Source organism: Gekko japonicus, unplaced genomic scaffold (assembly GCF_001447785.1).
Source record: "Gekko japonicus isolate JY-2015 unplaced genomic scaffold, Gekko_japonicus_V1.1 scaffold530, whole genome shotgun sequence".
In the NCBI taxonomy this organism is placed as follows: domain Eukaryota; kingdom Metazoa; phylum Chordata; class Lepidosauria; order Squamata; family Gekkonidae; genus Gekko; species Gekko japonicus.
In genome coordinates, this window is record NW_015163103.1 from 918,310 (window position 1) to 928,826 (window position 10,517).

Here is a 10,517-nt window from a genome sequence, read left to right on the forward strand (position 1 = left end):
GCACACTTTTTCAGGGAAGCAGGGGGGCTGAGAACTGACTCATGGAGTCAGTAGAGGGAGGCCAGGGGAAGGAACCGACCCAAGAGGGCGAACCACTGGCGTTGCTTGTGGAGGCAGCAGGCTGCAGTTCAAAAGGGAAGGAGAGCACCAATCAAAGTTGGGGGTCAGAATCCTATGGGATCAGTAGAGGCAGCCCAGGGGAAGGAGCCCACCCAAGGGGGTGCACCCCAGGTACTATGTTTGGCAGCAGGAGGCACAGAATTGGGAAAGGGGGGAAATGGAAAAACAGGAAAGAAAGCTTCAAACTGGGTTGGGGTTCAACCACCACCAGAAAGGATGGAAGGAAGATCCATGAACTTCACAAACCAGAACCAGTTTGCAATGTGGAGGAGGTTTGTCCCGGTTCATGGTTCATAGAACCTCACCAACCATGAACCGGACAAACCTCCATTTTCCTGGTTTGTCCCATCCGTAGTACTTACTTTGTTTGAAGAGTCACATCATTACTTTTTATTTTTACAGAGACCATTTTTGGCTGTTGTGGGTGTTTGTTTACACACTAGACCACCAGATGTTGCCAGCTATTATAAGAGTCCTATTTTGTATGGGAACTTGTTCTTTATTATGTTACTTTCATCCAATTAACTCTCTAGAAAAATCTTCTAAACAAAAATCCAAAGTAATCACCCTTGATTTGGTAACCTTAAACATTCTGAAGAAGAGTGAAAGAGACTAATGCTAGTTTTTACTTTTTTGTTGGATTCAGCTGAAGATATGGAACTCTCAGGGGGGAGGGGGTTGAATCAAAATATCATGGTGCAGCATACAACCCAAAATGCTACTGTAAGCTAAATCTATAGATGCAAAGCTCTGCAACTGGCTGAGACTTAGCCATCAAGGAAGGGTTTTTTTACCTTCTAAAATACTGCAATCATAATAGGAAAAAATATGTCACCTGACTTTATACCATAAAACAAGAAGTTAAAATAGCTCTGCTGTTTAGTTAGAAATCTGGACTCCATTCTGCTCTAAAATTCAGACAATAACTACAAATGTTTTGAATAGACAACATGTTAAATAAAGCATTACACTAGGTTTACAGTCTTGAAATGTTGTTTTAAGATTAACAGAAAACAGCTTTATTGTGGTGTGTAATCTACAACAAAGAGAGTATGTCCACCCACAAACTTAAAGGACACTTTCAATTAAGACCTTAGTTATTTAGGAAAACTGATGAGACCTATACTCTGCTATGTAATCACGCTTTCATCACTGGGCTGCATACAGAGACCCAATTTCCCATAGGATACTGAAAACTACCACCAGACACACCACAAACTGAATACGGCAATTACATTTTGTTATGATGATTAAGACATTAAGGCACAGGAGACATTTAATGTGGCATCTTTTAAAAGTATACAGTTTATGAACTGAAGTCTTCTGTTTTCCCTCAAAACATTTCACTAACATAATGTTTCTTCTAAAAGAGTACCATCTACAGGCCATATATAGAACACAGTTCTAAAAATCCAGCTTTTACTTATATGCATGGCTGATGTATATCAGTACCAGCCAAAATCCTTTTCATTTTACTTAAACCTATATCGACATTTGAAAAATTCAGAAATGAAGTATAAGGAAAACTTTCCTTAATTAGCTTCAGTTGTCTTTCCTCAAATCAGACCTGTATGTTAATTAATCAGTTAATTAATGATTGTGTGTAGATTAGCCAGGATATCCTAAAACTGTCTGGCAGCCAGAAGTTCTAGCTCTTTAGCATTATGCACCACTAGGAGGCGAGCTAGACTTTCTAAGGCAAGAGATATTTCAGAGGTGGTTTGCCATTGCTTGCCTCTGTGTCACGACCCTGGTATTCCTTGGAGGTCACCCTTCCAAATACTAGCCCAGGCCAAGGCGGACCTGTATGTTATTACATTCAGAATTTTAAAATTCAAGATCCTTTGAGTATTTCCATTTTCTCAAATAAAAAATTACTTTTAATCATTCCAAGATTCACAGTATATAGCATATTCCAAATAGCAATCTGGAATATGTCCAACTAAAATTAATACTGCATTCTTTTGCAGAGCTAGTTCAATGACGTCCAAGTTTAAACAGTAATGTAAACAGGAGAAGGAACTTCCATGACATGTGTGATCAATGATAAATTCTCCACATGTAAAAGCATCTGTTTCTTCCCATGCTATCAGGCTATGCTTGTTCAGCATGAATGCCTTTCTACAGAAATTCAAAACATCTTTATAACATTAATCATTAGCTGTATGTGAAAGTCAAAAAGCATCTAATTTTTTATATAACCGGTATTCCTACCAAACCACGTAAGGTTTTTACATAAACAGAAGTGCTGAAGCAAGTGGAAAATACTTCTGGCCCTACAACTCTGGAACACAGCATAAGATAAACTGACAACAGCTTTGCCTAGTCACAGGGCTGCTATTTGAAAAGCAACTAGATGGTATCACGTCTGCTATGGGAACAGGACACTGGTAACCTGTCCCCCCCCCCCCCCCCCAAATTCCCCTCCTCTTTTGTACATCATGATGTACTGGTACAATAAATCGACTAAAGTTGACTAAATCAAGGGCTATGAATTGCTGAGATTTTTGCTTAAATATAAGGGAATACTTTACCTTCAAAATACTGGTAACGTACAGCAGAACAGAAGAGTCTGAAATCATTACTGTCAGCAACAAGGCCTTAACACTTAGAAGTCGCATCTTGTACCCTTTTAATAAAACACACAACCAGCCTTCAGCAAAGCTCCATCAACATAAAACCTATCTGAGCATCAGTTTTACTGAAAGAAAGAACTCTACTGTGTAGCAGTATTTAAGCATTCGCAATCATTCAAATGCAGAAGGTATTTCAAAATGTCTGTACATTGTATAAAGGGCGTGGATCCTTCAGGATAAGAAAAATGTCATGATACACATTTAGAGTTGACAAATGAGTTGACAAACGCAGCCCCATAGTGCTAGGATAACTTCAGTTGCCTGCTGACCCTGACATAACATAAACTAAAATATTGAATACTTGCCTAGCAGGCTGTCTTACGGCCATTTCAAACAGAAGTGTTTTACATAGAAAGCACATGTAGAAACCGTGTGAAGGCTACATTTATATATATATATATTAGGAATCTGCAACTGGCTGTTTATTTTGAAGTTTGTGCAAACATCTACCATGCATGACTACCTATGATCAGTTTATAAACAGACGTGTTTTCTGCACAAGGGACTGGCCACATTTTAAGGAGTCTTTAGGAGTCAGGGATGATTTCAAAAGATATAACCAGAAACACACAAATCCATCAGAAAGGAGAAAGCAGCAACCATGTTAAGCATTGCCTGGGAAGAAGTGGGGATATAATGGGGATTATAAGCAAACATTGTCAGCAGGAAAAAAACTCTTCTCCTGCAATCTGAGTTCCTCTCGTAAGTGGAAATGGAATGCCAGGCTGACTGGAGTTAAGATTAATTTGAGACTACTTTTGGTCCCATTAATGTGCAGAAAAAAGAGCTGCCCCCATTTCCCTAGATAATTAAAATCACCACAGTTCCTATACTTAAAAGAACCTTAGGTACCAACCATATGGCTGTAGGCACCAAGCAAGGATTTTTCTGACATGACTTTTTACTCGAAAGGAAAATGACACCCCCCCCAAAAAAAAAAATGTTACACACAAAGTATTAGCGGACATAACATGTATGCAAATAGATTCAGGTGGGCTGCCATGTTGATCTGAAGCAACAGAACAAAGTTTGAGTCCAGTGGCACCTTTAAGACCAACAGAGTTTAATTCGGAGTATAAGCTTTCCTGCACATGCACACTTCTTCAGATACATTCAAACAGATTTCCTGAAGCCTTACAGAGGGTGGGGGAGGGGTTAGTTGCCAGGAATGTCAATTTGCTGCTATTCACACATTTTACCCACTGTGTTATTTCAACCTTAGCTGTACTTGAGCATCTTGACTCTAGTTAGCCCTTCCTGGTAGCTAACCCCCCTCCACCTAAATGTAAGGTTTGAGGAAATCTGTTTCAACTTTCAATGTATCTGAAGAAGTCTCCATCTCTCAGGTCTCATTTATACCCAGAATTGAACTTTGTTGGTCTTGGAGGTGCCACTGGACTCAAACTTAGTTCTCACATCTGTTTGTTAACTCTTGTATTTGTATGCTAATTTGCTGCCATTCACAGGTCTTACCAACTGCTTTAACCCAACCTCAGCTACACTTATTGCCCAGTTAGTTATGCATCTTGACTCTAACTAGCCCTTCCTGGCAACTAACCCCCCAACCTATATATAAGGCTTACGGAAATCAGTTTCAATGTATCTGAAGAAGTGTGCATGCACATGAAAGCTTATACCCAGAATTAAACTTGGTTGGTCTTAAAGGAGCCACTGGACTAAACCGTGTATGCAAATATAAAACAAGACACACACCTTTTATGGTATACCTGTGAAAAACCTAGTCTTGTGTTTGAGTAAATAGTGTAGCTTCCACAAAACAAGATCTCCTCCCTTTTCAGCTCCAATGAGGAGGTACAAACTCTGCATGAGACGAGGACTGGAAAACATAAACTAATGAAATTATGCCAAAAGAGGGCTTTTTTCGCTGGAAGATACCAATTCTGTGCCTGTTATAAAGTAGGCACTAAGTAGTGCAGGCAAAGAAAACAACATCACCATCTATATTATAACTTTAGCATTTGTTGAAAGTGGCCTTTTTAACATGCTAGGAAAATGGCTATTTAAACAGAAAATGTAATACAGCTGTCAGTCATATCAATTCTAACACAAAGAGTTGGTTGAGTTGTCACACATTGGCTGGTATGTGTTTAGTGCTTCACGTATTCTTTTCTTTCTGCTTCTCCTGTATGTTTGATCAGTTGCAGACCTTTGAGACAATGAGCTGCCTCTCTTCCTATTTATTATACTACCTTATGCCTTTATGAAAGAATGGTTACAAAAATCAGAAAAGCACAGAAACTAAACCATGCCATACAAACGGCACTCTTAATGCAATAGCACTTGAAAGATGACCAGACACAAAATGCAATACCTTGACTCAATACTGCTCTACACATGAGGAAGATACCTACATTCATTTATTTGGAAAAATCCCTTACCAGCAGGAGCTGATCCTATAGAATGCAATGCTTTAGCGGCATTTCTGCTTTCAGCTAATACAGGAAGGCTCCTTAACAATGTGTCCTGTTAATAGCACAGAAATTATGAACTCTGTATTTGGAAGAAAACAGTACATAATCTAGCATCGAATCCCAAAAGGTATACTGCAACAAGGCATACCAAAGCAGGCAAAGAGGTGAAGGACTGAGCTTGCATGTGAGTCCTTGGGCAATCTCTCTGGTCCCACCCTAAATGACAGAAGGGAAAAGGAAGCAAAGAAGCGGGAGGCTAATTCTGATGGGGGAGGGGGAAGAAATGAAGAGCAGGATAAACCATCAGCACTACAGCTAATGGTAAATGGAAACTTCAATTTGCCACTCCCTTTCATCATATAAGAAAGAATTGGCTTGCTGTTACCACAAATGGCTTGGGCAAAAGCAACAAGTGATAAATGAAATGCCTGAATCTTTAATCTGTAGTAAGAATTGGAAAAGAAAATTACAACTATGTCATTATTTCAAAAGTTTACTGCAAGATTTTCCTCTCATGTCAATCTTTTCCAACAGACTTTACCAGGTCTAAATCATTCTAAAACATTTCTCCCTATTTGCCTTTGGGTATATTTCGTAACCTATGTTGTATATTTCACATGCATTAGAGTAATTGCTTCATCAAATTAATAAAGACTGTGTGCCAGGACAGGTCCTAAGAGACTGACCAATGTCAAACTTCCCACATGCGTGTCACTAAAAGGATCAGAGAATGTAACTGTAAAACACTGATAATGCACATGGATACAGCTGCAGGTATTATACCCATGACTGTAAAATGGAAGATCAGTACAGTGTATCCATCAATATAATATATGAATTACCAACCCGCAGCCTCTTCCCCATGATACCTGTAAACTGAAAAATACTGGCAGTAGCACAGCAGACACTGTTTACAAGCTTTACAGCCCAGAAAAGAATTTACTTTCTATACATTACTAACCATCTATAGTATTAGGCTAGTACTTCTGCATTTTAATCTACTGCAAGTAGAGTTTCAAGTAGAAAGGGGGCGGTCCTCTAAAACAACTGTTGATCAAGGCCTATTACACACACACAGCTTACTGCAGAGAATCCAAGCAGTCAAGCCTTCAAGCTTGACTTCAGATTCTGTGCCTGCAGTATGCACCATTCTTTTTTTCTCTGGTGCATCTATTCGGTAGCAATCCTGGCAGGGCTGCCCTCTTCTGCCATCCAGTTTAAGCAATTGCTCTAATGCATGTGCAATATACAACATAGGCTGCCCTCTCCTGCTGCCCAGTTTAAGCTCCGATGGCTGTGCCTGTGAGCTCCCCGCACGTGCAGCCTTCTCCCCGCTGCCCAGTTTGCCTTCACGATGGCCCAATTGCAATTTACAACCATACTCTAGAAATTGGTGATTTACTCAATAACATTGGGAATCCTATAGATATTGCTGTCTTTATGCAACAATGAATGGATACAAAGAGACAACTGATATACATGGTCCGCTTCAGATGAAGACTCTTGAAGTGATTTGGTAGTCTGGAAAATTTCGTCATTTAAATTTTCTGCTTGGACCTCTTTTCACCTTGTTATATGCTTCTGTTGTGCTGCATGTGTTGTATATGTCTACAATATAATATTGTTATTGTATCTTCTAGTGCAGACATTCGGCTTTATTTTTCCTTTGGTTGCAAGTTATGAGCCGAGATTCTCTAGTACTGTTACAGTTTATACCAGGTGGCAAGAGAGGGCAGTCCAGCCCGGAGTCATTTCTTTTCCCAGCAGCATGCAATGAACTATAGTCTCATATCACTAGACTCATGCTGCTCATAAAAAAAATTAAATGTAAAAAAAAATGAGGGACACACCAATGGATGATGGAAAGTACAGAGTGGGTGGAATGACCTGGGTGTGGGTGTGGCCTTTGAGGGGTGGGAAAAGGGCAGGGGAGATCTGAGAGAATCAGTATGCTTTTGAAATACCTTCAGCTTGGAAGCAAGGCAAGGGGGAAACTGGCACAAAGGACCCTCACAAAACCCAGGGAAACAGCGAACAGGAAGCAAACTGAAAGGAGGAAAAACTATGCAGAACGAAAAAGAAAACCTGACAGACATGCACAGTAAAAGCAAGGCAAAAAACCTGTGCATAATAGGCCCAAGTGTCAATCACGGCCTGTTTGTTTCACTCGTTACATCTAGCAAAACTCAAAGCTCCACAAAACCAAATTACTAGCAATTATCACAAGCCAAAAGGAATCCAGCTGCCATCTCTTAGGTAATCAATTCTGCTGAGCTTTGCTGCTCTGGATAAGTCACTGAGAAAATCTAAATATTTAAACCCAAGTCAACAGTACTGCCTTTTACAAATTCAGTGTATCTGAAATACACCCTCTAACATAATAAATGTCACATAAAGTTCTTGATAAGAACCGGGTGGAACTACAGAGACCACTAAAATATTTGTGCTTAAAATACAGATACATGTCATTGTAACTCCTAAGATGACCAATGTGACTTAACTTCTTAGAGTTTAAATGAAAAATTCAATGACAATAAAACACAAGAAGTCACCTTTAGAAGGGGTGTTCTTTTTGTTACTTAAGATGACTAAAAAGCTGTCAGTTGTGAAAAACTGCCCTTTAAAATTATGTTTCAGCAGTTTTATGGTTCCAAGGCAGGCTAGAGCATGCAATTAGAACTCAGCTGCAATTATTATTTGACTGTGGAAGCATTTTTGTTCATGCATATATGCAGTGACTATAAATTATTTCACGTACCATCTCAACCAGTTTTCTTGCATTAGCTCAGTGTTTTATCACACAAGTTTTAAAAAATTAACATTCATCAATATAAGGGTAATCAAATAATCATACCTTGAGTATTATATAGTATAAAATAAAACAATAGTCCATGTCAACAACTGAAAGCTATGCAGAAACTGTTCAACTGTAAAAATAAAACCTGCTTTCAGATAGGTTACAAATTACAAATATTTCATAACACTTTCACTATTTTTGAAATTATCATTTTTAAAAAGCAAGCTACAATACACAATTTTGCGAATCTCCATCAGAACTGACATACCAATAATGAAACGGAAAAAGAATTGCCCATCCTTTTGAAAGTAGAGCTCTTCTGACACAGTCACTATTTTAACACCTAACTATGAAGAGTTGCCAGAAATATTCAAAAAGTCACTCTTTTTTTGTACTTTCTCCCCACATCAGGGAGAAATACAAAGTGATATTCTTTAACACTAATTCAACATATACAGAAAAAAATCTGTTTCAAAATTTACAGAATCTCAGACTCTACCCCTCCTTCCTACACACATGACAGGAATGTGCATAATACTAGTAAAAATGTTCTGCTTTTTGCCTCCTAAGGATCAGAATTCTAGAAAAGGAGTGCCTTCATTGGTAAATTGTTAACAAAAGCCTACACTTGGTTAATAGCAGTTAGCAACCAGAACAAACGCCCAACCTATACGTTTCCAACACTATGTAATATATTTCACTGCAAATAACCCAAGTTCCACTCATCTCAGACACTGGCTATACCTGCAAGTAAAGGGCGTCTCGGCTTTTATGTGTTTGGGGCTTCCTGCTTCTGCTCGCTACCATCTCTTCTGCTGTTGCTGCTTCTTTTCCTTCTGCCTTATGGCCTCTTAGGCCCAACCCCTACCTCCTGTCAGCAACAGCAGCCGTGGAGCAGCTCGGAACAGACGCCTCCACCTACAGGCTTACAGCCGCAGCAGCTAGCAAAACACAGCATTGCACAGGCGCATAGACACACGCTAGTCAGTCCTTTCACCACCTCCTTAGCCCTTTCCCCTGCATACTCCGCCCACTGCTTGAAGTCTCAGCCTGGGGGGCTTCCCCCCACAAGGCTGCCGCTACTGCCCCCGCTACTCCCCACCGGCTGCAGCCTCCTCCATATCCAGAAGGGCGCCTCTGCAGGGGTGCAGTCAGAGGGGGACCCCTCGCTCTCCAAGGGTCTTCTCTGCCTGCTCATCCTCGACCCTTTGCATAGCCCCCCAGTCGCCCCACACGCTTGCCTGAGGCCCTCGCCTCTCCTCCAACCCTCCCCCCTTTGCCCACCTCCACTCAAGGAAGGGTCAAGTCCTTCAACTTGCCCGACCCCACCCCGTTTTTCTGCTTTCCACGCCCACTTGGAATGGAGCGACCGACCAGTCTCTCTATTAGCGGCTCACCCCGCGCCGTCCCCTCGCCCGTGGCCCAGCTGCCAGGGACCCCCCCCCCCTTTGCTCTGCTCCAGAGCCGCCTGCCTCCCACATTCCTCCACTCGCCGTCTTCCTGCCCCCGAAGCCTCTTCCCCTCGCTGAGGTTTCGACCCCCCGCTGTCGTTACCAACCTCCAAATCTTCTCCCCCCCAGTCCCTGCTACCCCCACCCCCTCCTACCCACATCCAAATGCCCCAAACCTCTCGGCACTGCCGCCCGAGCGGTCCCCCCCTCCTCCCCGGCATTCCCCCTCCCTCCACATTCCAGCTGCAGCCCGCTAGCTTCCCTTCGACACAGGCCTCTTCCCACCTTCCAGTCCTCCTTACCGTGTATGATCCGCCATCCCCCTCAGCCGCTATCGCCGCCGCCGCCCCCCCTTGTCTCTCCTGCCGGCCGCCGTCACCGCGTACTGAGCGACCCGTCACGGGACTCCACGCCCACAGGCCTCCACGGTAACCATAGAGAGCGGCAGGTGGAGCGGCGCGCCGGCTTCAATTCCCGAACGCCGCCATCTTAGCCTAGGGACTAAAAATCTTTGTTGCTATTGGCAACGGACTGGGGATTGAAGAGATTACGGGGAGGGGGGGATGAGGAAAGCAAAGCGGTGATATGTATACAAAATAATAATAATTAAAGCATCCTTGCGTTGGTGGATAGGGATCCAAGAGCAACAAATAAAAACAATGGTGATGATAGAGGAGCAGTAAAAACACCAGACGCCTTGACTGGGTACAGCCTGAAGAGCAACATTGGAGGTAAAAAATACCGCGCTTCAATTTCGACTCTCATGCATTGGGAAGGCAATGGCCCTGCACCACACAAAGGGTGCGGAGTCTCTGTCATGCAGTCGATTCTGCGCGTCTTCCCCCAACCCAGTTCGTGAGACAAGAGAACAGAGAGACTCAAGATCGATTAGGCCAGTCTACTTTTCTCAGAACTAATTTATTTAAAAGCTCATTGTATTACAAAAGGTCTCACTGGATAACATAATAAACTAAGAAACTGAAGTACAATAAATCAAACCTAACCAGTATTGTTTATCCAAACCCATACCCATTTCGCTTTCGTTGACACATCATTAACCTATGGTAGGGTTACCAGATGT

At 41.9% G+C, this 10,517-nt stretch overlaps 1 protein-coding gene across 1 annotated transcript in view; it reads right to left on the reverse strand.

Annotated features, from left to right (window-relative positions):
- Positions 1-9,821, reverse strand: part of SHOC2 (SHOC2 leucine-rich repeat scaffold protein) — a 97,146-nt gene extending 87,325 nt beyond the window's left edge. Inside the window, exon 1 of the mRNA XM_015406750.1 lies at positions 9,739-9,821. The gene's annotated coding sequence lies outside the window, so the exon portion shown is untranslated. The remainder of the gene's footprint in view (positions 1-9,738) is intronic.
- Between the last annotated feature and the right edge of the window lie 696 nt (positions 9,822-10,517).